The following is a 25,349-nucleotide window of genomic DNA, read 5'->3' as shown; positions in this document are numbered from 1 at the left end:
ACAATGCCCTGCGATGGACTGGCGGCTTGTCCAGGGTGTGCCCCGCCTCTCGTTCGTTGACTGCTGGGATCGGCTCCAGCACGACCTACGACCAGGAAACGGGCAAAACGGTTCCCAAAATGAAAGAATGACTTTTTTTTCAATGGTACTGTCCTGAGTTCAGTTGTATCTGCTTCTATGTTTAATTCACGAGTCTGTGTACACACATGTGTATATATATGGGCCCGTAACATGCATGGTAAGGGCTGAGCCCTTGGGTGACAGTGCTGTGCCTTGCTCAGGGGACATCAGCAGTGCTCTGCAGGGAAACTGGCACCTCTCCAGCGACGAGTCCACATTCTGGATTTTCTGGTCTTGGACTTGAACCGGTGAAACTCGGTTCCGATTCCGACCTTGAAAATTATTATGTAAAAAGGGAGACATCGTCGGCAGGATTCGAGCCTGCGCGAGGAGACCCCAATGGATTTCTAGTCCATCGCCTTAAGCACTCGGCCACAACAACCTCTGACCTCTGGATCTTGTTCACTGAACAACATCCTCTCCTTCCTCTGAAATGCGTTATTTCTGGGTATATTTTGTAAATGCCCTGCGATGGACTGGCGGCTTGTCCAGGGTGTGTCCCGCCTTTCGTTCGTTGACTGCTGGGATAGGCTCCAGCACGACCTACGACCAGGAAAAGGCCCCAAAATTAAAGAATTATTTTTTTTTCAAATGGTACTGTACTGATTTCAGTTGTATCTGCTTCTATGTTTAGCTCACAAGTCTGTGTACACACATGTGTACATATATGGACCCGTAACATGCATGGTAAGGGCTGAGCCCTTGGGTGACAGTGCTGTGCCTTGCTCAGGGGACATCAGCAGTGCTCTGCAGGGAAACTGGCACCTCTCCAGCGACGAGTCCACATTCTGGATTTATGTCTGGTCTTGGACTTGAACCGGTGAAACTCGGTTCCGATTCCGACCTTGAAAATTATTATCTAAAAAGGGAGACGCTGTCGGCAGGATTCGAGCCTGCGCGGGGAGACCCCAATGGATTTCTAGCCCATCGCCTTAACCACTCGGCCACAACAACTTCTGATCTCTGGATCTTGTTCACTGAACAACATCCTCTCCTTCCTCTGAAATGCATTATTTCTGGGTATATTTTTTTAATTCTGTTAGGCCATCTAATATGGAAATTCCCTACAATGCCCTGCGATGGACTGGCGGCTTGTCCAGGGTGTGCCCCGCCTCTCGTTTGTTGACTGCTGGGATCGGCTCCAGCACGACCTACGACCAGGAAACGGGCAAAACGGTTCCCAAAATGAAAGAATGACTTTTTTTTCAATGGTACTGTCCTGAGTTCAGTTGTATCTGCTTCTATGTTTAATTCACGAGTCTGTGTACACACATGTGTACATATATGGGCCCGTAACATGCATGGTAAGGGATGAGCCCTTGGGTGACAGTGCTGTGCCTTGCTCAGGGGACATCAGCAGTGCTCTGCAGGGAAACTGGCACCTCTCCAGCGACGAGTCCACATTCTGGATTTATGTCTGGTCTTGGACTTGAACCGGTGAAACTCGGTTCCGATTCCAACCTTGAAAATTATTATGTAAAAAGGGAGACGTTGTCGGCAGGATTCGAGCCTGCGCGGGGAGACCCCAATGGATTTCTAGTCCACCGCCTTAACCACTCGGCCACAACAACTTCTGACCTCTGGATCTTGTTCACTGAACAACATCCTCTCCTTCCTCTGAAATGCATTATTTCTGGGTATATTTTGTAAATGCCCTGCGATGGACTGGCGGCTTGTCCAGGGTGTGTCCCGCCTTTCGTTCGTTGACTGCTGGGATAGGCTCCAGCACGACCTACGACCAGGAAAAGGCCCCAAAATTAAAGATTTTTTTTTTTTTCAAATGGTACTGTACTGATTTCAGTTGAATCTGCTTCTATGTTTAGCTCACAAGTCTGTGTACACACATGTGTACATATACGGACCCGTAACATGCATGGTAAGGGCTGAGCCCTTGGGTGACAGTGCTGTGCCTTGCCCAGGGGACATCAGCAGTGCTCTGCAGGGAAACTGGCACCTCTCCAGCGACGAGTCCACATTCTGGATTTATGTCTGGTCTTGGACTTGAACCGGTGAAACTCGGTTCCGATTCCGACCTTGAAAATTATTATGTAAAAAGGGAGACGTTGTCGGCAGGATTCGAGCCTGCGCGGGGAGACCCCAATGGATTTCTAGCCCATCGCCTTAACCACTCGGCCACAACAACTTCTGATCTCTGGATCTTGTTCACTGAACAACATCCTCTCCTTCCTCTGAAATGCGTTATTTCTGCGTATATTTTTTTAATTCTGTGAGGCCATCTAATATGGAAATTCCCTACAATGCCCTGCGATGGACTGGCGGCTTGTCCAGGGTGTGCCCCGCCTCTCGTTCGTTGACTGCTGGGATCGGCTCCAGCACGACCTACGACCAGGAAACGGGCAAAACGGTTCCCAAAATGAAAGAATGACTTTTTTTTCAATGGTACTGTCCTGAGTTCAGTTGTATCTGCTTCTATGTTTAATTCACGAGTCTGTGTACACACATGTGTATATATATGGGCCCGTAACATGCATGGTAAGGGCTGAGCCCTTGGGTGACAGTGCTGTGCCTTGCTCAGGGGACATGAGCAGTGCTCTGCAGGGAAACTGGCACCTCTCCAGCGACGAGTCCACATTCTGGATTTTCTGGTCTTGGACTTGAACCGGTGAAACTCGGTTCCGATTCCGACCTTGAAAATTATTATGTAAAAAGGGAGACATCGTCGGCAGGATTCGAGCCTGCGCGAGGAGACCCCAATGGATTTCTAGTCCATCGCCTTAAGCACTCGGCCACAACAACCTCTGACCTCTGGATCTTGTTCACTGAACAACATCCTCTCCTTCCTCTGAAATGCGTTATTTCTGGGTATATTTTGTAAATGCCCTGCGATGGACTGGCGGCTTGTCCAGGGTGTGTCCCGCCTTTCGTTCGTTGACTGCTGGGATAGGCTCCAGCACGACCTACGACCAGGAAAAGGCCCCAAAATTAAAGAATTATTTTTTTTTCAAATGGTACTGTACTGATTTCAGTTGTATCTGCTTCTATGTTTAGCTCACAAGTCTGTGTACACACATGTGTACATATATGGACCCGTAACATGCATGGTAAGGGCTGAGCCCTTGGGTGACAGTGCTGTGCCTTGCTCAGGGGACATCAGCAGTGCTCTGCAGGGAAACTGGCACCTCTCCAGCGACGAGTCCACATTCTGGATTTATGTCTGGTCTTGGACTTGAACCGGTGAAACTCGGTTCCGATTCCGACCTTGAAAATTATTATCTAAAAAGGGAGACGCTGTCGGCAGGATTCGAGCCTGCGCGGGGAGACCCCAATGGATTTCTAGCCCATCGCCTTAACCACTCGGCCACAACAACTTCTGATCTCTGGATCTTGTTCACTGAACAACATCCTCTCCTTCCTCTGAAATGCATTATTTCTGGGTATATTTTTTTAATTCTGTTAGGCCATCTAATATGGAAATTCCCTACAATGCCCTGCGATGGACTGGCGGCTTGTCCAGGGTGTGCCCCGCCTCTCGTTTGTTGACTGCTGGGATCGGCTCCAGCACGACCTACGACCAGGAAACGGGCAAAACGGTTCCCAAAATGAAAGAATGACTTTTTTTTCAATGGTACTGTCCTGAGTTCAGTTGTATCTGCTTCTATGTTTAATTCACGAGTCTGTGTACACACATGTGTACATATATGGGCCCGTAACATGCATGGTAAGGGATGAGCCCTTGGGTGACAGTGCTGTGCCTTGCTCAGGGGACATCAGCAGTGCTCTGCAGGGAAACTGGCACCTCTCCAGCGACGAGTCCACATTCTGGATTTATGTCTGGTCTTGGACTTGAACCGGTGAAACTCGGTTCCGATTCCAACCTTGAAAATTATTATGTAAAAAGGGAGACGTTGTCGGCAGGACTCGAGCCTGCGCGGGGAGACCCCAATGGATTTCTAGTCCACCGCCTTAACCACTCGGCCACAACAACTTCTGACCTCTGGATCTTGTTCACTGAACAACATCCTCTCCTTCCTCTGAAATGCATTATTTCTGGGTATATTTTGTAAATGCCCTGCGATGGACTGGCGGCTTGTCCAGGGTGTGTCCCGCCTTTCGTTCGTTGACTGCTGGGATAGGCTCCAGCACGACCTACGACCAGGAAAAGGCCCCAAAACTAAAGATTTTTTTTTTTTTCAAATGGTACTGTACTGATTTCAGTTGAATCTGCTTCTATGTTTAGCTCACAAGTCTGTGTACACACATGTGTACATATACGGACCCGTAACATGCATGGTAAGGGCTGAGCCCTTGGGTGACAGTGCTGTGCCTTGCCCAGGGGACATCAGCAGTGCTCTGCAGGGAAACTGGCACCTCTCCAGCGACGAGTCCACATTCTGGATTTATGTCTGGTCTTGGACTTGAACCGGTGAAACTCGGTTCCGATTCCGACCTTGAAAATTATTATGTAAAAAGGGAGACGTTGTCGGCAGGATTCGAGCCTGCGCGGGGAGACCCCAATGGATTTCTAGCCCATCGCCTTAACCACTCGGCCACAACAACTTCTGATCTCTGGATCTTGTTCACTGAACAACATCCTCTCCTTCCTCTGAAATGCGTTATTTCTGCGTATATTTTTTTAATTCTGTGAGGCCATCTAATATGGAAATTCCCTACAATGCCCTGCGATGGACTGGCGGCTTGTCCAGGGTGTGCCCCGCCTCTCGTTCGTTGACTGCTGGGATCGGCTCCAGCACGACCTACGACCAGGAAACGGGCAAAACGGTTCCCAAAATGAAAGAATGACTTTTTTTTCAATGGTACTGTCCTGAGTTCAGTTGTATCTGCTTCTATGTTTAATTCACGAGTCTGTGTACACACATGTGTATATATATGGGCCCGTAACATGCATGGTAAGGGCTGAGCCCTTGGGTGACAGTGCTGTGCCTTGCTCAGGGGACATGAGCAGTGCTCTGCAGGGAAACTGGCACCTCTCCAGCGACGAGTCCACATTCTGGATTTTCTGGTCTTGGACTTGAACCGGTGAAACTCGGTTCCGATTCCGACCTTGAAAATTATTATGTAAAAAGGGAAACGTTGTCGGCAGGATTCGAGCCTGCGCGAGGAGACCCCAATGGATTTCTAGCCCACCGCCTTAACCACTCGGCCACAACAACTTCTGACTTCTGGATCTTGTTCACTGAACAACATCCTCTCCTTCCTCTGAAATGCATTATTTCTGGGTATATTTTGTAAATGCCCTGCGATGGACTGGCGGCTTGTCCAGGGTGTGTCCCGCCTTTCGTTCGTTGACTGCTGGGATAGGCTCCAGCACGACCTACGACCAGGAAAAGGCCCCAAAATTAAAGATTTTTTTTTTTTTCAAATGGCACTGTACTGATTTCAGTTGAATCTGCTTCTATGTTTAGCTCACAAGTCTGTGTACACACATGTGTACATATATGGACCCGTAACATGCATGGTAAGGGCTGAGCCCTTGGGTGACAGTGCTGTGCCTTGCTCAGGGGACATCAGCAGTGCTCTGCAGGGAAACTGGCACCTCTCCAGCGACGAGTCCACATTCTGGATTTATGTCTGGTCTTGGACTTGAACCGGTGAAACTCGGTTCCGATTCCGACCTTGAAAATTATTATGTGAAAAGGGAGACGTTGTCGGCAGGATTCGAGCCTGCGTGGGGAGACCCCAATGGATTTCTAGCCCATCGCCTTAACCACTCGGCCACAACAACTTCTGATCTCTGGATCTTGTTCACTGAACAACATCCTCTCCTTCCTCTGAAATGCGTTATTTCTGCGTATATTTTTTTAATTCTGTGAGGCCATCTAATATGGAAATTCCCTACAATGCCCTGCGATGGACTGGCGGCTTGTCCAGGGTGTGCCCCGCCTCTCGTTCGTTGACTGCTGGGATCGGCTCCAGCACGACCTACGACCAGGAAACGGGCAAAACGGTTCCCAAAATGAAAGAATGACTTTTTTTTCAATGGTACTGTCCTGAGTTCAGTTGTATCTGCTTCTATGTTTAATTCACGAGTCTGTGTACACACATGTGTATATATATGGGCCCGTAACATGCATGGTAAGGGCTGAGCCCTTGGGTGACAGTGCTGTGCCTTGCTCAGGGGACATGAGCAGTGCTCTGCAGGGAAACTGGCACCTCTCCAGCGACGAGTCCACATTCTGGATTTTCTGGTCTTGGACTTGAACCGGTGAAACTCGGTTCCGATTCCGACCTTGAAAATTATTATGTAAAAAGGGAAACGTTGTCGGCAGGATTCAAGCCCGCGCGAGGAGACCCCAATGGATTTCTAGCCCACCGCCTTAACCACTCGGCCACAACAACTTCTGACCTCTGGGTCTTGTTCACTGAACAACATCCTCTCCTTCCTCTGAAATGCATTATTTCTGGGTATATTTTGTAAATGCCCTGCGATGGACTGGCGGCTTGTCCAGGGTGTGTCCCGCCTTTCGTTCGTTGACTGCTGGGATAGGCTCCAGCACGACCTACGACCAGGAAAAGGCCCCAAAATTAAAGATTTTTTTTTTTTTCAAATGGCACTGTACTGATTTCAGTTGAATCTGCTTCTATGTTTAGCTCACAAGTCTGTGTACACACATGTGTACATATATGGACCCGTAACATGCATGGTAAGGGCCGAGCCCTTGGGTGACAGTGCTGTGCCTTGCTCAGGGGACATCAGCAGTGCTCTGCAGGGAAACTGGCACCTCTCCAGCGACGAGTCCACATTCTGGATTTATGTCTGGTCTTGGACTTGAACCGGTGAAACTCGGTTCCGATTCCGACCTTGAAAATTATTATGTAAAAAGGGAGACGTTGTCGGCAGGATTCGAGCCTGCGCGGGGAGACCCCAATGGATTTCTAGCCCATCGCCTTAACCACTCGGCCACAACAACTTCTGATCTCTGGATCTTGTTCACTGAACAACATCCTCTCCTTCCTCTGAAATGCATTATTTCTCGGTATATTTTTTTAACGGTGTTAGGCCATCTAATATGGAAATTCCCTACAATGCCCTGCGATGGACTGGCGGCTTGTCCAGGGTGTGCCCCGCCTCTCGTTTGTTGACTGCTGGGATCGGCTCCAGCACGACCTACGACCAGGAAACGGGCAAAACGGTTCCCAAAATGAAAGAATGACTTTTTTTTCAATGGTACTGTCCTGAGTTCAGTTGTATCTGCTTCTATGTTTAATTCACGAGTCTGTGTACACACATGTGTATATATATGGGCCCGTAACATGCATGGTAAGGGCTGAGCCCTTGGGTGACAGTGCTGTGCCTTGCTCAGGGGACATGAGCAGTGCTCTGCAGGGAAACTGGCACCTCTCCAGCGACGAGTCCAGATTCTGGATTTATGTCTGGTCGAGGACTTGAACCGGTGAACCTCGGTTCCGATTCCGACCTTGAAAATTATTATGTAAAAAGACAGACGTTGTCAGCAGGATTTGAACCTGCGCGGGGAGACCCCAATGGATTTCTAGCCCATCGCCTTAACCACTCGGCCACAACAACTTCTGACCTCTGGATCTTGTTCACTGAACAACATCCTCTCCTTCCTCTGAAATGCGTTGTTTCTGGGTCTATTTTGTAAATGCTGTTAGGCCATCTAATATGGAAATTCCCTTAAAATCTCTGAATTCCTGCCATTTTTAAATGAAAGTATTAGAATTGCACAATAGCAAAAGTTCTATTTCTGTTCATTATTTTATTTTTTATTTGACCTTTATTTATCCAGGTAAAGCCGACTGAGAACCAATTCTCCTTTACAACGGCAACCTGGCCAAGAGGCAGCAACACAGAACAGAACAACCGTTACAATACAAGATAAATACAAGATAAACACACAGATACAGTTGAGGTACAAAAAAAACGTAGATGTCTATTTACAAGGAATTGAAATGTTATTATTCACAGCATGTTTGTCAAACATTTCAACAAGAAAAACAACTATCTTAGTCACTCACTCACAGTCAGTGATATTATTTCATTATTTTGTAACTTATTCAAAATGTGAATCAAGACCTTTGCCTTGATCCACAAAAGAGGAAGCGTTGGGGTCAGCTTCTAATACACGACCCCATCATGAGGTGAGACAGTGTCAAAGGTCACTTTGAATGGTTGGTAGAGTTGATATGCCCTCAGATTAGATTACTTTTCATTATATATTGAATTGCTTATTTTGTGTCTGGTATCTTGGCCGAAGAAACGGATGCATTTTATAGAGGGGCCTGTTATCCTTTAATGTAAACGTCTGCTTTACTGCTCACTACAAACTGGAAATGCCGAGCAGCAATGATTCAACCAAACCACTTCTGCTTTAGTTGTACGTTTGCTGGTCCAAACGTGTGTCAAAAGAGTCCTTCCAGGAAAAAAAAGGGTTATTTTAGAGGGAGGGGTGAAATTTACAAATACTTTTATGTTTGGCAGCCTTGATAAGAGTTTGTTGAATAAAAGCAGAACTGGGGAGTTAATATGGGTATTGATTTCTGCCATAATAAAGAAGGTACTGCATCCGGGACCTCAAAAAGAACTAAATCAGGATTCTACCAAATTAAATGTGGAATTGTGCAAGTTGTGGGAGAGTAATTGTACACTACCTAACAGGAAATACCAGTCTTTCCTTGTTGACCTAGCCCAACGATTCCCTGAAGGATGTAAATAACTGAAAGTTATTCCTTCCTGCTCCTCCTCCATTACTGTGTGTGTGCTGATCCCTACCTGTAGATGCGTGCGCATGTATTTGGACCTTTCTTCTGATTGATTACATTATCTATCTATAATATTTGTGATATTATTTGTCACTTCCTGTTGATCATTCCTCTTGAAACAATAGGTTCTTTGCCTATGAGAACCTTGACAGAATAAGTTCTGTCAAGTGACCAGGTTGAAACTCAAAATAACTACTCTTATATTTCCTTTTTCCTTTTCACTATTGTTTGTAAGACAAATTTAGATCCCAGCATTGACTTCTATTTGAATTTGCAACCTCAGGGTGTCTGCCCTCTTGAAGGCAGGCAGCGTCATACTCCTCCCTGGTCATCTTGACCGTGTACTCTGTGGCAGACTGACCCAGAAGAGATGGAGGAGGGATACTTCAAATCGTATCATGGAAAGAAGTTCTGGCAAGCAAACAAACCAAACAATGGTGTGTTTTCCAAACTCCATCTGTCCTTGACATCCCCAACCAACACAGCCAGGTGTATTCCTGCTGAGTCAAATCAAATAATCCGTGGTCTGTTGGAATCAGTTCAGAGCTTCAAAAGGAGCCACACAGCGACTCATCTCACCGACCCTCTAGTCTAAATCAACCAATTTGACAGTCCTCAGGTGAAAGGATCAACCGATATTGTTTATTTTTATGGCCGATACCATAAAATTTAGACTATAAACTAAAATAACTTGGTAGTTAAACAAGCATTAATGCCCCACAGTTTTCTCTCTCTTTGCAGCCTCTGCAGGTTCTCATGTCCAAGCAGATAGTAGAATGTAAGGCTTTATGGCAGGGCTGTAATCTTTACACCATGTTTGTATTGCAGGCCTCTGAAATACAAACGATGAGATGTAGACTAGAGCACCTGAAAATACCTTAGACCCTCCCAAGCTCAGTTACCTGCCTGTTCAACTGATGTCTGTAGTCTTTGGCTCTTATTCTCCACCTCTAATGGAGTGTGGGAAAACCTCAAGAAAATAAAAAACTGTTTTTATTTCGGTAGAACTCCAACGTTTTCATAAATGATCTCATGGCGCTCCCTGGTGTTCATATATATTACAACAACATGAAATTATTCGGGGGGGGGGGGGGGGGGGGGGGGTTCCGGTAGCCCTAATATGAAATCCCACTGAAGCAGAAACTACTTTATACATTGATGTCACAGACAGTGATGACAGATAAATCTTCACGAAGCTTACAGAGAGAATAAAGAATTCATTTAAATGTTAAATACCATCTTAATCTTAAATTATTTAACTTTCCTATGAGCGGTGACAAAATTCATCTCAGTGTGGCAAATCAGGCAGATGAGGCACTAACTACAATGTATAACACAATTCCTCATGATGAATTGCAATAACAAAAAGCTAAAACTCTAATAGCCAATAACTTGGGAATTGGATAGCTTTAGCTCGAATAAATATTTTAATTATCCCAACTAAATGTGGTGGATTAACTATCTCTACTGCACAAAAACACAACTGGGGAGGCATTGAAATGCAAAGATAAACCTCCTAATTATTTAAGTCATCAAATAGTTTGAGAAACTACTCTCCCCCCCCCTCAAAGTCCTCTTTCAACCTCATTTATCAGGCAACACAAAGCTGTGTGGGTAGAGCTGCACATATCCAATTTCTATCCATAGACAATTTCTGGATTTGAGACATTATGCTGGGGATTAACCTGAACAACAGTTAATTGCTTTAAACCAATGATGCTGAATTAATCCTTTGCATTTCGGCTAATTGTATGATGAGAGCGCGAGAGAGAGAGAGAGAGAGAGAATTAGAGAAGAGAAGTAAGAAAACAAGAATCTGACACTTTCAGAGAGCTGAGCATGATAATGATAATCTGTAATCTACATGAGACAGGGTGATGGCACAGATCACATAACTAATTATAATGTAATCTGAGGCCTGGAGCGTATTAGACATCTATTTATGTAACAAAAAAAAATGACTGTAGTTCTCAAGGAAACTTAAGGAATAAATTCTTGTTTCAAGACACGATTAACTTTTGCAGAATGGAAACCAAACTGCAACAGTACAAACTTGCTTCTTAGATGTATCTATTGCCCATTTTGTGTGCTCTGCTCCTTCAGCAGCTGTACCCCGCTCAGCGCCCTGAACCTCACCACAATGGAGGTGATGAATTTGCCAAAGCTTTGACAAGGGAAAAAAATTAACAACTAAAAGGAATCAAGTAATGCGTGTTTTTGATTGACCAATAACATGAGGATATAGAACTGACAAACGGCAGCAGTAGTCACACGTTCAGCCCATAGAGGTCAGTGCAACAAAGCTTTTCAGCCTTAAAAGATCACCGTCAATGTCTTTCTTTACTCCTAACCTCATAAACCCTTTTTACACTGTGTCCTCATTTTAATTTCGAAGACTAACACACATTTATAAAATATGATGTCTTTTATCAGAAAGATTTTTGTATTAGCTTCATAAAACAGTTGTATTTAAACATGTGCTACTCACTATATGTACTTCGCACCTTTGGAAGCCTCCACTGAGGATGAGAACGACCTTGCTTTCAGAAAAAGTTTGACTTCCCATATACATTCTCCATGTAGCCATATGACAGTAATGGCTAGCCCTTTACACAAAGCACAGTACATCTCACACTGACATGCTTTAAGGCACCTGTCGAGGGGAGAATCCAATAGGCTGTAATTGCCCATTTTCTGTGCATAAGTGTTGAATGTCTACACAGAATGCTGGAATGACAAAACCTGCTTGTTACTGCTGAAGGTTTTGATCTTTGAAAGTTAGAATCTTGCTCCATTCTCGCTGACTGTGATTGTCCAGTTATTCACAATGAAAAGCAGCGCAGACAGAAATACAACAGAAAGAGCTGTAATGGTGAAATCATGGTAAAAAATATATTTACTTTCTGAATATGAACCATTTTTCTTCTGCGTCTAAACCAAAGTCTTCACGTTACATCAGCTATGTTTGATACAGAAAAAATGCACAAACACACAATTAGGTAAATCCATCTCCCTCCCTCTGCCCCCCCACTTCATCTCCCCTACGCCCTTCCCTTTCTCCTGCCTGTCAGTGAAGACCAAAGCACTAAGTGTGTGTGATGTTCCCGTCAACATAATTGTTAGGATGGAAGGAAGTGCAACACTTCAGCAATGCCAGCAACAGTTCTCCAAATGTCCTCTACTGCCACAAATAATGTGTTCTCTGTGTGTGTGTGAAGAGGCTTTGAGCTTACTGTCTATGGTTGCCCACATGCTGGTTTGACTGTAAGTGTGGATGTGTATCCAGATGTTAGAGTTGGAGTCTATTAAGTGGAGCATTTCAACATTAAATGAGTAAATGGAGCGTACTTGTCTTTATTCCTGTAGATCATGGAGAGTGAGGACTTAAAAACTAATCTTCTGCTGAGATAAGAATCTCTCCAAAGCTGCAGGCAGAGAATTAATGATTTATGTCACCAAAAATATGTAGACATCTACATGTTAGAACTTTGTGATTGTTATACCTATCATTTCACAAGCAGGGGCATTAATGCCACTCTGGAAGAGGATTCGGAGCGTCAGTGAGGTCTAATAATGATATTCATTCCAGAGGCGTTGGATGTTTTTTTTATTCCCTTATGGCTATTGTGGTATGTATTGCATCTTTCCAACAGCAGGACAATGTGTGGAAAAATGTTTGTAACATAGTGTAAATATAAATAAGCAATATATATACATAAAAAAACTATATAAAAATAATCATCATAATGATCACAATCACAACTGCTCCCATTTGTTCTCGACGGCTCCCTCCGGGGCTTCATCCCAGTCCTGCCGTGTTCAGGGTCTGAATGGAAAATAATAGCAGCTGCCGTAATGCATCCATCACGCCGGTGACCTTCTGTGACACAGCACAAGTAGAAACCAACCTTTGAAGCAATGACAGCTTGAGAGTCGCTCAGCCCATTATCAAGAATCATCATTCATTTTATCATAAAAGCTGCACAGGCCCGCAGATTGATGTCCAACATCAGAGCCGGCCGCCGGGTGGAGGGCCCAGCAGTGTTGTAACCTTGTGATAATGTTTCATTTCATCCGCTCCTTGTCTTCCTGTATAGTAATGCCTCACCTGGATCATTTGGCCCATAAAGCTTAAGACTTTCCGGGAAATTGGATTTGAAGCTGAGCGAGGGCCCCGGAGGCTATAACATGACAACGTTTGGATGCAAAAAAAACCAAAAGAAGAATAAAAATTCCCTTTGAAGCACTTTCCTTTCTTCTATCATTTCTTTTTACCTCAATTATTCAAGGCTTACAGTTGTGTGTAATAATATCCCTCTATTGTGACAGGGCGCTATATGGTCTCCTTTAAACTTGAGTTCATCTATCCTCCCAGTCCAGGTTTTTTCTGTCTCTGAGAGAGACAATAAATGTCATCATAGATCAATATAATGGCAAGAAAAGAAAGAAGGGAAAGAAATGCAAAGACGGAACCTTTGGAAAGTGTATCTTCTAGGAATTAAAACAGAAGACAGATGTGTAATAAATTTGGGGACCACACAGCTGCCACTTTTGCACTTTCTCTCTCTTCCCTCACTCAGGACTCCCTGTGGTGGGCCAATACCACTTGAAGGGGGAAGGGGCTCACGAAGATGGAAGGATGCAATCTCATCACTAAGCCTGGAAACCCTCTGGAGCTTTGGACTTTGTATTTCATCCAGCACTGTCAGTTGAAGCCTGCAGCTCCTCCTCTCCACCACCCTTCATCACCAGCTCTTGACAGTAGAGATGCAACGTCTCCAGGTGGCTCGCTTACAAACGGAGTGGATTTGATGGAGGAATCCCTCACTGGTGAGCGTGCAGAGGTCAGCACCACAGTGACAAAGAAACGCTGATCAATCTTTTCCTGGCATGTCTTCCAGAGAGGTTAGTGCTCCATCAGAGGAATCCGCTGCGTAGAGATATCGGTAAATACAAAACGAACGCATGAGGAGGATCTCTCACCGTCAGAAGTCTGACATGAAATATTCAGTGATCGGCTGTTTGTTTTTTGTTGCAGATTGTCTGCTGAGGTGAAGTAACACTTCAACAGATGATCTGTAACAACGGATTGAGGACTGAGCGCCCCCACGCTTTAAATTAAATGTATTTTAAATATCAAATCTATTTCTTTACTGTGATGCAGTGTGTGGCGAAAACACACTGAAATCTAAACGGAGCAAATAGTTGGACACTGATAAATAAATAAATAAACATAAGCACTAAATTGTGATGTCTCTAACCCCCTACCGTGAAGACCTTCCTGGATGAAATAATTTGAAAGATAACATTAGACAATGCAGAAAATTAACATTGCAGTGGCTCTATGGCTACTGTGCAAGGCTGCATGTTGAGAGGAAGAACAACATCGTATGAGCATTGTGCATCTGAAAGCCATCAGTTCAAGATGACAGACAGAAAGACAAAGCAAAGTAACGCTCAGAACGGAGGTGAGATCTCAGGCTGCAGCTCAGATGGATGGTGTGAAGCAATGCAAGCGCCGTCTCCCTATCTTTTTCCATATTAAGTGGCTTAATTGATGATAAATGAATGAAATAAAACAGTTTTTATAGAAATGTGAGCAGATCTTAGTGACACAAACTGGAATGATTTATCTGATGGACCCCAGAATGCAGTGACAGAGGTAAGCAATAAAATCCTGACCCTGAGCGCCATATGGAGCCGGCTACCTATGGATCAGGATCAGCACTGGGCAGCTCCATAGGTATTTGTTTTTTTCGGTTTGTGCATGTCCATGACAAGACGAAGGGGTGGCTTTTTGGTTTTGCTTTGATTGTGTATCGATTATCTTTCTTCCTGCGTGATGATTGCATTTGAATGGAACTTTTCCACATTATTAGATGTGTTAATTTATTCACATCACAAACTTTGGTTCATACTTACGATGTTTCTCATTTACAGTATGGCTTTATCTCTAACAATTTTTTAAGTTACAACCTTATAAAAAAGTGATATCAAAACTGAATATTTTATTGTAATTACTGTGGCGGCTGAAGCGTTAACCCTTTATTGCAACTATTCACCAAATGAACATAAAAGGTAAAAGATCCAAACGATAAGGTGAACTGGAGTTCCCAGCCAGCCACATGGCGGAAGAGCAAGAAAGCGACAGGTGCAGGCAGCCACCTTAATTAAGCAGTTGAGCCAGGCTGCCCAGGTGCGCCATGTCACCGTTGACGGCCCTCACCTGCAGGCACTCCAGAGAACAATCAGCGACACAAAGTGCATCCGCAGGGTCGTCACAATACTCTAATATATGCACACTGTCACGTTCTGAACAGTTGAAGTTTTCAAAAAGAGCTCATTACGACAGGACAGAAGACTGCTCTGTCATGCAGCGTAATGAACACGGAAACATAGAAAGCAGAGACAGCGCTGCACATCATAAATACAGGGGCTACACCAGCATTCTCTAATAATGATGCAAGATGACAATGATGCAAATAAGAGACGTTTTAACCTCCTGTCTTTGTTGCAGACACACAAAAACCATCTAACCCGGTGAGTTATAGTTAATGGTACAATAATCTCCACCCACACGCGCACACACACACACACACACACACACTCATACAAGCACAATGTAAATCAACTGAAGAAGAGGACACTAAAGCAGCAGGCAGGCACAAACGGCACCTACCCAGTGCTTTATGGGAGGAACGTGTTACATCTCGTCAGATTAATGACTTAATTATGACAGTTTAGCTTCTAACCATAACCTTTCCTCAAAGGCTGTTTGCTTGTTTTTCTCACACTACACGTGCAATTAGCTTTGCATTAACGTCACGGTGGAAAATGAAAAGATGTACAAATGGAAGCAACTGTTGAGGTGACTTTGCAAGAAGACTGGCCAAAGTAATGGACCTGCCATAATTTCACACATCGGTCTGCAGGTCAAAGGTAACACCACTGCACACCTCATTGGAGAGACACTCAAGGTGGCATATGCCGCAATATCAGCATGAGTATTCGACTCATATACTCAGAAGTACTATTGTTCGGATGTACTTGCTTAAAAATGAAATGAAGGCTGGGACACAACTTATGGTGGTGCTTTTTTATGTTGGAGGGAGCTCAGGGGTTCAGTGTGAGAGACACAAAGACAGTAGAAGTAAAGAAGTAATGTTTAGAAGCGTTCCTTCAGTTCCTTGATTACAAGGATATCAGACTGGTTATTCCCAATTAAAAATACATTTTATAAGTACTTTTACTGGGGTATTGATGTAAATTTAATTTGTCAAGTCACTTCTTCTGCCTTTTTACCCATTTATTGATTTAAAAATATAAATAGTTCATTCTTTCTACCATTTGGACAAATCTTTATACATTTTTAATCACTATTTGTCATGTATTAAATTTTGGTAAGATAAATTACGATGTAATTTTGGTTTTAATTTGATGCTATTCCAATGATGGGATTCAACAGAGAAGAAAGAGACAGATAAATAATTAAAATACAGTATTAAAAATATTGCTCGGATGGCAATAAGTTGATCACAATAATAAACAAAGCTGCAAAATTATTGGATCCAAACAAACATTATTTTGTGTCTCAGAACTTATCCTTTCAAAATTGAAGGAATTCTTTGTGTCATTCTTATATAATAATTCTGAGAAACCATCCTGTCAACAGATAAACAGCTTAATATATATATATACATATTGGCAGAAGCAGTAATGATCCGGTGATCTGGATTAGTAGATGGATCAGACCAATGAGCAACTCACTTTGGAAAAATGGGAAAATCTTCTGTGAATGAGAGGAAACAAAAATGCAGACGTGGACTTTATGGAATTGAATTGAATGAAGTTTATCAAAGGATATTCAGAAAAAAAAAACTACAAGCAAAAAAAACATACAATTTGAAACAGTTAATACGCTATCAAGTACTCCATTTGACTTTACAATATCTTTACAACCTTTCTTCAAAGATGAAATTGCTTTTTAAAATGTTTTTTACAGGTCTGAGACCAGACCTTGAATGCCCAAACGGCTGCATACGCTCCAACCCTCCGCTGCGCTGCTTCTTATTTGACGTCTAGTGAGCAGCTGGCAGGTAGTATTTTGCCCACAAGTGGAGCCAAGCACTTGATCCTAGGAGAGGGGCAACAAGCACTAGTGTTCCAGCATGCTAATTTGGCTCTGCTCATGAGATAGGAATGCACCAGTTTGGCTCAGAGGCATGTTTGCTCTATTTGCATACCAAGACACCCCAGATATTACTTATTAATCTTCAGACGTGACATATGAATCCAAAATGCAGGAGTCTTTATTTAAGTATTTCTATCCCTGATGCTAACGACTCGTAGCTTGAAAGGTGGAAAAGGTGTTTTCCCTGGAGTAGCAGCTGGCAGCAATGACCTTGCTGTTAGTTTGGCTGTTTGTTGTTGTTTTTTATTGATTAACATCTTCTGAATAAGAGGTAAATGAGTCTCTTTCCTCTGGTGTACTACATGAACAAATGTTTGAAACGACAACACTGATGACAGCCTGACAATAATATGTTGAAGGAACAGATAGAAGAAAGCTGCACAATCAATAACAGCTTGCTTTTCTTTTTATTGTGACAAAAAAAAGAAAAGGCAAGAAGAAGGAATGTCGTCAATACACAAGCACACAATGAAACCTTTGTCTTTTGAAAGCCAATAACTACTTTCTCTTCAGCATCTTTTGTCCTCCAATTTCAGTAACACGCTATCCTTTTTTTGTCCAAGTGAACAATAACTCAGACACAAGCTTCTAAAGCTCAAAGGAAGATTTTACAGGTACAAATGTAGGCATTTTGGTAGATTGGGCGGTAGCTTGTTGCTAGCCAACAAAAGAGATAGTGCCTGTGTTGGGGGATTATAAGATATTTTGAATCAACTCATACTACTTTCACTTCTTAATAAGTGCAAGTTCGGATTAAAACCATTACTGTGCTAAATGTGTGTATTTGTATACACAATCCACAGCAGTATGATATAAACAGGCTCAAATTACATTTCATAATTAAATCCTTATTTTAATCCAAGCAGAAGAATGTTCAGCAGGAATTCTTTTATCTGTCAGCTACAAAGTGATGAGAGACAGGACTCGCAGTGTTGACAAGACAGTCTGCGATGTTTCACGTCAACATCTGTGGAGACAAATGGCAGACTGCGACAACATAAGCCGGCGCAGTCATAAATGACAGAGAGCCACAGCCGAGGGTAAGAGACAAACCACTGAACGGGATTTGTTGTGTCTGCTGAGATAAATGGGAAGGAAACGGGAAGAAATATGAAGCCAAACTGGCCTCTGACGGTATCTACAGATAACTTATTGCAGCCCTACAGTTGGAATCTGCGTTGTGGCTGCATGAGGCGAGAACACATGATATAAATAACAAAGCTGTTGCAGTACAAGAACTAATCAAATTCAAGTGAACGTCTTTAAATCCGAGCCCAATTTTTAATCTTACCGTAACATTGTAGAACAACACAACTCAACAATGAAGTTTTCCAATATTCACTATCATTCAAAATGTCTTCTGGATTTGATCCAGAATGAGGTCAGGAAAAAATATTCAATGTTAACATTAAAACTCCATTTGTGAGGGTTGCTATGGTGACTTTTGCTGCAGGTTGATTTCTGCTCCTGCACAGCTGCGGAGGCTTTGTTGAACTGAACGAGACGCACCTGTCACACATCTCAGCTAATCAGCTCCTGCCTCTCTGGACAGTTCTCTGCCAGAACATCCTCTCTGTTCTCTCAGTATTTTCAGGCTCTCCCGTTCTATGTGTTGTCCCGTATTCCCTGGTTCTATCTTTAATACCTGAGAAAACAGATCCAGTTGAAATCGGGCTAAATTTTCACAAGAAAGAGATTTTGTTTTTTGACATTTTCAATAATATTTCTCTGATTACCTCCAGAAAGGAGCTTCTGTTTTTGCTCGCCTTTACCAAGACACTGGAATTAGTGGTGGGAAAACAGATTTGTTATATCTTCAAAAGCTCTGAATCTAGAACCAGAAGAATCCGCCATTACTGAAAGTGTGCTGTTTGTGAATAACTTCTAAACTAATAATGATATCAATGTGAAACCAAATGCTAAAGGTTTGTTTTTATGGTTTAGTAATCTAAAAGTCTAAAATAAATGTAGGACAGTAATTTTGGGTGTAAATCACAACGTATAGGGACTGAGGTGCTTGGCGGAGGTCTGCGCTCTCCTAGTGCTTTTCTCATTGCTATTTGATTTAGAGGATTTACACAGAAAAAGAGACAACCTTGTATGAAATGTTTCTGACTAGCTGAATCAGGCTGATTCGATTTTAGAGGTTATATCTCCAGTTACAGCAGCTGCAGAGATGCAGGAGCTCTTAACATGTGAACTGAGAGAGATCGGGCAGCTACTTGGCGTAAAGAGGAACCAAAACCCCACGTTTCCTACCACTATATTCACTTGCAGGCATAAACAGGCGTAATTCATCTGGGGGCTAGTTTCTCCTGTGAAAATGGCAACCTGACCCTATAACACCTGCATGAATAATTCAACACTCTGGGCTCTATCAGAGGCTGGCAGAAATGTTAGCTGGTCGGAAGCACCTTCAGCAGCCCCCCAAGGAAGTAATCTCTACGCCCTGTGGTTCGGTTAGGAGGTTGCACATGGAAGACACACATACACACACACACACACACACACACGAGATGATACCACAACGGTGCCAGGACTCTGATGCCCGATGGACTCAGGAGCAGAGCAAACGTCTCCACTGAGAGAGTTGTTAGGCCTTAATGTTAAATGTGAATTTTTGCATTTATGTGCTTTTGCAGTTCTGGTCTGCTTTGAGGGAAATTGCTGTTTGACACCACGTATATAATGTATACCAGGAGAAGGAACTTATTCTTCCAATATTTGCTAAACACCCAAAGATGTAATGCTAAGCTGACATTGTCCAAATGTTTCCTTGGGGGAACATATATTTGCTCCTTTTTCCAGCTCAGGAACAACAAACTTGTAAACTGTGGCGTGAAAGGATACAAAACAAAGACACAAGAACACAAGGACAAGCAATTATCTTGTTGTCCCCTGAGTTGCCCTGGAGCTCGTAGCACTTCTTCACCCATGAAAGGCTGCTGCATGCCCATGTGACCTCTATGGAGACCAGCTGAGCAGCAGGCCGACAATAAACCTTCAGTACATCATTGTTTATGGTAAATGAAAGATAATCTAGTCTCCACTTAACTGCAGTTACTGACAACACTCATTATTAAAGAAACAAACCACTGGTCTCCGCCTCCGCCAAGCAGCTCATTCCCCTCAATTAGATATACACCGTCCACATGGTGATCTGGATCATCATCAAAAGGTTCTAGATTGTTCTTGGTATCTTTATACGCCAACCATGAAAAGTGAGTCCGTAAATGAGTGTTATGAGCCGACCAATGATTTGGACCCAAGAATGCGGAGCAGGCAAACTCAAGAATAGTTTTTGTTTTATTAAAATCAAACAACAAAAATACATTATATATAAGATAAGATAATAATAGATGATCATCAGGCACCTAAAAACACTGTCTAAACAAAACAAAACAAAACAATATAACACCAAAGGAGGTCAGGCTGGTCGTCTAAGGAAAACAAATGCAAAATCACAGCCAAACAAAACAACGATATCAAAGGACAAACAGGAAATACCCACTGCATAGAGGCAGAGGAACAAGATATCAAACTAGGGAATACGGGTCGACACGTAGAACGGGAGAACCTGAAAATACTGATGAAACAGAGAGGATGTTCTGCTAGAATCAAACAATATATTGAGGAACAAAGTTTGAAGCTCCATTGACTGCAATGTTACCGAAAATGTCAGAATACAGGATCTCTTCTGGATCATCCCCAACATTTTATCAACTGTTTCTGGTAAGATTTCCAACATTTCCTGAAATTGATTCACACTGGATGTGGTCCAAGCTTCAAAGGTTCATGTCTGCACCATTCTGAAGTCTGAACGTGTCAGAAAGTGTGGAAATAGCCCGCTGGTAATGCTGCACTGTGAGGGTCCCCTCAAGCGGTTCGTCTGCCCCCTCTCCGACCGACTGTCTCTCTTCATCTTCCTCCTCCTCCTCCTCATCCCCTTGCTTTCCACATGCGTAGCTGATGGATGAGTTCCTTTGCTGCAAATCTCGTTCTAGTAAAACCCAGACGGTGCTGTTGCCTTTCTCCTACTCCACTGGACACAGAGAATAGAGACCTCAGTGGAAGACACGCATGCCCGAGCACACACAGCAGGTGCACGTTTCAACACCTGCATGTAATGGGAAAACGTCTTTTAGAAATGGTTTATGTAGTGACCTTTGCTTGTATAATTCCATCAGTGCCAAGATAGTTTTGTTAGCATTGCATTTGCCTTAACGGCCCCGCAGTGAGCTGAATAAAAAGCCTTATAAATGCAATAACAGCAGGACAGACTGTCTCCTTTTTCCTCTGCGGTGATTTACACCGTATACTGCGGCGTGCTCGCTGCAGTCATAGAGACGTTGTGCTGGCTAAACCAATTCAGTGAATGAAATTCTAAACAGTAGCATCTACTGTATATTGGATAAAGGTTTAAGCGTCACCCTGAATTTGTTTAGACTCACTGTTGAGTTAAATAACCTGTAAAATAAAAGTATTTCCACATGATATTTTATTCTTATGTGTTGTTTTTTATACACGACTCTCTATTTGCCATCCAGCCAATCTCAATAACTGTGATAAATGCAGTGTCCGCAGGGACAAACCAGCCGTTTGACACTTCATCCGCTTTGATGCATTAGCTGGTAATATCCTGCAGATCCAGGGCAGGCTGTTGGAAGCCTCGTGATTCGCTGGGCCTGACCTTTGCTGAGCCCTCCCTCGAGCATAGGTGTCTGTAATCATCTTATAAATGGCAACTTCTTACTTCAGATGCATTTATTACTGGGAGCAGGTTCGAAGGGCTCCGACAAAAAGTCTGCGGTACTAATTTTGTAACCGGGCCTTCAAAATACCATCTGTGAAGATCTCCGACTTAAATCCCACCGACGATGGTTAAAGAAAAAAAGAGCCGTGAGTGTATTACCCTTTCACTGCACGTTTGAAATTGTTATACGGCAGAAAGGAAAGTCATTGGTCATTCAAAGGAGATGAAGCGAGTGGTCGCGGATGGGCTCCTCTGTGTAGACCTGGGCATCTGGGATGGATGAGAGAGATTAAAGCCCTGCCATGAAATGCAAGGGATCTGTCATCCACAAATGTATGAAAATATCACTTCAGAAGGGCATCAGCATCTCCAGGGGGGGGAAAAGCGAGGGTCCTTGAAGATGTTTTCATCTCTAGCTGTTGTTAGATATGATGATTTCCTGTTTATTCCTTTTTATCCATGGATGCTTTTTTATATCTGGTAGCAGAGAGAGACATATAGTTGCCATCATTGTCATTTCGGGTTAACTGATTAAACTGCTAACCAGCTTTTGCTTTAATACTAATTGATGACCTCAAAATGATTTGGTGGTGATGAGCAGAAAGTCAACTCCAAGAGGAGATACTACTACTGAGACGGTTAGAATGCAGTCGTAATGCTTGAATACATTTTGTAGGCAGTCACATAACCTCATCTAAGTATTTTTGGATTCAGTGATTGAATTTGACATGTTGTTTTTTCAGTCACCTTTCCCACCAGTCAAATCAATCAATCACATATTATTAAATATGGTCTCAATTCACAAATGGAAGTTTGCCTCTGAGGGCTTTAAGCCCTTAAATCTCAGCCCTGGTTTGTACTTGACGACTTTAGCTCGACCTTTTCTTCACCTTTTCACTCACTGCTGAGATGATACACTTTATGAAATCATCCAGGTTAAAATATTGTGCCTTATTCATGCCAGCTGAAGTGAAGCGAAGCGTTCACGATAGCTGGATTTATCAGGCTCTGTGTGAGACTGCAGGTAATCACTCCAAATGAACAAACCAAGTTGATTTTACAGAATCAATAATAATTTCTCACCTTCCATTAATCCACCCTTTCACATTCTCTTCAGTATAATTTTTGTCTATGCATCTCTGAGATCAATCTGGAGCTGTAGTAATTGTATTCATCCTGTGAGCTGTTATTTATTTTACTACACAGCGGGTAAGGACTGTAAGTTCTGTTAAGTACCTGCTATCAGGCCGCACACTTACATACACATTTATTTAAGATTGATTGATGAAGAACAACTCTTAAAGGAGAACAGAAAAATTGACTCAATAAAAGCTCCGTAGAACAGAGTTAGCTCCACAAATCCAATGATGTTTCCCTTTACATGGTGCAGCCGGGTGGACTCCTGGAGTGTGACATCAATGATGAAGTCCAGCCTGCGAACATACAGGATCTTGAGATGCTACCTTTTGCGACACTTGGAGGTAGTTTCCATGGTTTACAGACAATTCAAGTGTGGGTCCTGGGTCATGCTGGAGCCTGTCTTAGCTGGCTACACCCAGGATGAGACACCAGTTCATGGTAGGGACACATGAAAGTCAAACAACCAATGCACATTCGCACTCGCACCTACAGACAATTTAGAGCGGTCAGTTCACCAAAGCTGCATGTTTTTTGTGGTCGGAGAGAATCCACACAGACAAGGGGAGGAATCGAACTCAGAACCTTGTTGCTGTGAGGAAAAAGCCCTACCCACTGCGCCACCCTGCCTGCCTAAATGTCATTTTCCTAATAAAAAAATCTAATTTAAAAACACTCTGTCTTTGTTTAATCATTTATTTGATTTAGGTATGACATAATAAATGATTGCCAGCAAAAAAAAAAGAAAGAAAAGTAAATCTAAAGTTCCTTTGGGTTTGTTCACACATTAGCCCTCCTCACTACTGCACCATGGACATATGTGAGTTTGATGTGAACAGGCTGGAAGCCTCTATTGATGGTGGAAACAGCGGGACTATTTATTTCAGGCAGCTCATGCGGCACCAGAGAATTCCAATTGAACCTCTCACAGCATATCCTACAGACAGAGTGGGCGGGTTGAGGCATCTCACAAAGTGTCGCAAACATCTGTTCAATCTGCTTTATGCTCCAGAGGACAGTATGCCGAGATCCCAGGGCACACGGTCCTAAAAATGAAACACTCACAAGTCTGTCACACTTGATTAAAGGGGGGACAATAATAATCCTGTTGAAAGTGCAGAGCGGAAGAAAAATGAAGTGGAAGTGAGCTTTCAGTACAGAGGCATGCCTCTGAAAAGTTTTGGATAGGAGAAATAAATATAGTATTTTTTTTGTCCATCTCGGTCTTTATTTCATGCTCCAGAAAAACCACTGCTCAGGAGTGGAACACAGGGGGAAGAGACGCTATCGCTGGATCATGACAAGAGCCCAGGCACCGGAGACCGAGTTCACTGGGATGTGAGAAGAGCCGCCTTTCGGCATTACGTGCAACAGTTCAGACGCAACCTAGCCTCGGCCACTTGCTTGCTATTTGCCATAGTGATCTTAAAAGTTATAAATACAACTAATTAGCTTTTCTCAAGCCAGCAGCTGGTAGCAGCCTCCCTTCCACACCCATCACCGCGTACACCCCTCTCACGTGATTAGTATTAATAAGTGCTGAAACACACAAGAGCCGTATATAAAGCCCCTCAGAGAGCTCCCCCATCGCACCACCCCTTAGCTTGTTGAATGTTTCCTTTTAATTCCCTCGCTCATTAATGGAATTTCAGTCACCCCAACAGTTTAGAAGCTACATCAAGAAAAAGGCTGCAATTTATCATCTACTCCCCAGGCTCTCCTTCTCTGACGACTTATTCTTTGAAACATGAATGAACAGGCAAAAACAGAGCTGCCATGTGAGGATTATGGTGCGGGTGTCTCCTGGTACCCCCTGAGGAAATGGTGGCAGCCCAGCCAGGTTTCCAATCAGGATGTTGGCGTGTTGCCCCTCTTAGAGCCACGGGACCTTCGGTGGATGAGTGTGGACGGGCTCCAGAGGAGTTTGGCAGCGCGTTCCTGGCCTGGGTACATCGCTGCTCCGCTGTTTGTGCCTTTCATCTCTGGACTGATGCCTCCTCAGAGCCAGAGGAGTAAGGAGCAGTACAGGTGGAGGGTCATCCTGGATGTGTCTCACTTCTCCCCCTCAGAGATTTCTCTCCACATCACAGACAGATTCCTGGAGGTCGGAGGTACAGAACATTCCCTCACAGTACTGAGGATTAAACTGCTTTGAAGTTCACTTCATTATGCAGCACTAATTACTTTAACACAAAGAATAGTTGGTGTTCCTTAATGAAATATTAATGGTCTTATCCATCTAACCTTATTATCTAAGTTATCTAAATAGAGCTCTTTCTCATTTCACAGAATAAACTCCTTTAAATGAAGGACAGAAACTTTATCTCCAGGGAAACTCGAGGAGGCAGGACGAGCGTGGATGCCCAGCCAGATGTTTTACGACAAAATACAGGTATGTCACTTAAACGCTGACGTGTTAACCTTAAATTTCCACGGTTTACGACA

The 25,349-nt window shown here is 43.4% G+C and overlaps 13 non-coding genes across 13 annotated transcripts; all 13 read right to left on the bottom strand.

Moving 5' to 3' along the window:
* Positions 1-420: 420 nt before the first annotated feature.
* Positions 421-502, bottom strand: trnas-aga (transfer RNA serine (anticodon AGA)). The gene has a single exon. It is a non-coding gene; the product is annotated as a tRNA-Ser (tRNA).
* Positions 503-992: 490 nt separating this feature from the next.
* Positions 993-1,074, bottom strand: trnas-aga (transfer RNA serine (anticodon AGA)). Its single transcript has one exon. It is a non-coding gene; the product is annotated as a tRNA-Ser (tRNA).
* A 535-nt stretch (positions 1,075-1,609) lies between these two features.
* On the bottom strand, positions 1,610-1,691 carry trnas-aga (transfer RNA serine (anticodon AGA)). The gene has a single exon. It is a non-coding gene; the product is annotated as a tRNA-Ser (tRNA).
* Positions 1,692-2,181: 490 nt separating this feature from the next.
* trnas-aga (transfer RNA serine (anticodon AGA)) lies at positions 2,182-2,263 on the bottom strand. Its single transcript has one exon. It is a non-coding gene; the product is annotated as a tRNA-Ser (tRNA).
* Positions 2,264-2,795: 532 nt separating this feature from the next.
* On the bottom strand, positions 2,796-2,877 carry trnas-aga (transfer RNA serine (anticodon AGA)). The gene has a single exon. It is a non-coding gene; the product is annotated as a tRNA-Ser (tRNA).
* Positions 2,878-3,367: 490 nt separating this feature from the next.
* trnas-aga (transfer RNA serine (anticodon AGA)) lies at positions 3,368-3,449 on the bottom strand. The gene has a single exon. It is a non-coding gene; the product is annotated as a tRNA-Ser (tRNA).
* Positions 3,450-3,984: 535 nt separating this feature from the next.
* On the bottom strand, positions 3,985-4,066 carry trnas-aga (transfer RNA serine (anticodon AGA)). The gene has a single exon. It is a non-coding gene; the product is annotated as a tRNA-Ser (tRNA).
* A 490-nt stretch (positions 4,067-4,556) lies between these two features.
* On the bottom strand, positions 4,557-4,638 carry trnas-aga (transfer RNA serine (anticodon AGA)). The gene has a single exon. It is a non-coding gene; the product is annotated as a tRNA-Ser (tRNA).
* Positions 4,639-5,170: 532 nt separating this feature from the next.
* trnas-aga (transfer RNA serine (anticodon AGA)) lies at positions 5,171-5,252 on the bottom strand. Its single transcript has one exon. It is a non-coding gene; the product is annotated as a tRNA-Ser (tRNA).
* A 490-nt stretch (positions 5,253-5,742) lies between these two features.
* On the bottom strand, positions 5,743-5,824 carry trnas-aga (transfer RNA serine (anticodon AGA)). The gene has a single exon. It is a non-coding gene; the product is annotated as a tRNA-Ser (tRNA).
* A 532-nt stretch (positions 5,825-6,356) lies between these two features.
* trnas-aga (transfer RNA serine (anticodon AGA)) lies at positions 6,357-6,438 on the bottom strand. The gene has a single exon. It is a non-coding gene; the product is annotated as a tRNA-Ser (tRNA).
* A 490-nt stretch (positions 6,439-6,928) lies between these two features.
* Positions 6,929-7,010, bottom strand: trnas-aga (transfer RNA serine (anticodon AGA)). The gene has a single exon. It is a non-coding gene; the product is annotated as a tRNA-Ser (tRNA).
* A 535-nt stretch (positions 7,011-7,545) lies between these two features.
* trnas-aga (transfer RNA serine (anticodon AGA)) lies at positions 7,546-7,627 on the bottom strand. The gene has a single exon. It is a non-coding gene; the product is annotated as a tRNA-Ser (tRNA).
* Between the last annotated feature and the right edge of the window lie 17,722 nt (positions 7,628-25,349).

This window comes from Brachionichthys hirsutus, unplaced genomic scaffold (genome assembly GCF_040956055.1).
Source record: "Brachionichthys hirsutus isolate HB-005 unplaced genomic scaffold, CSIRO-AGI_Bhir_v1 contig_1329, whole genome shotgun sequence".
NCBI lineage: Eukaryota > Metazoa > Chordata > Actinopteri > Lophiiformes > Brachionichthyidae > Brachionichthys > Brachionichthys hirsutus.
Note: the sequence above shows the minus strand (reverse complement) of the source record. Positions and strands in the feature narration are given on the sequence as shown.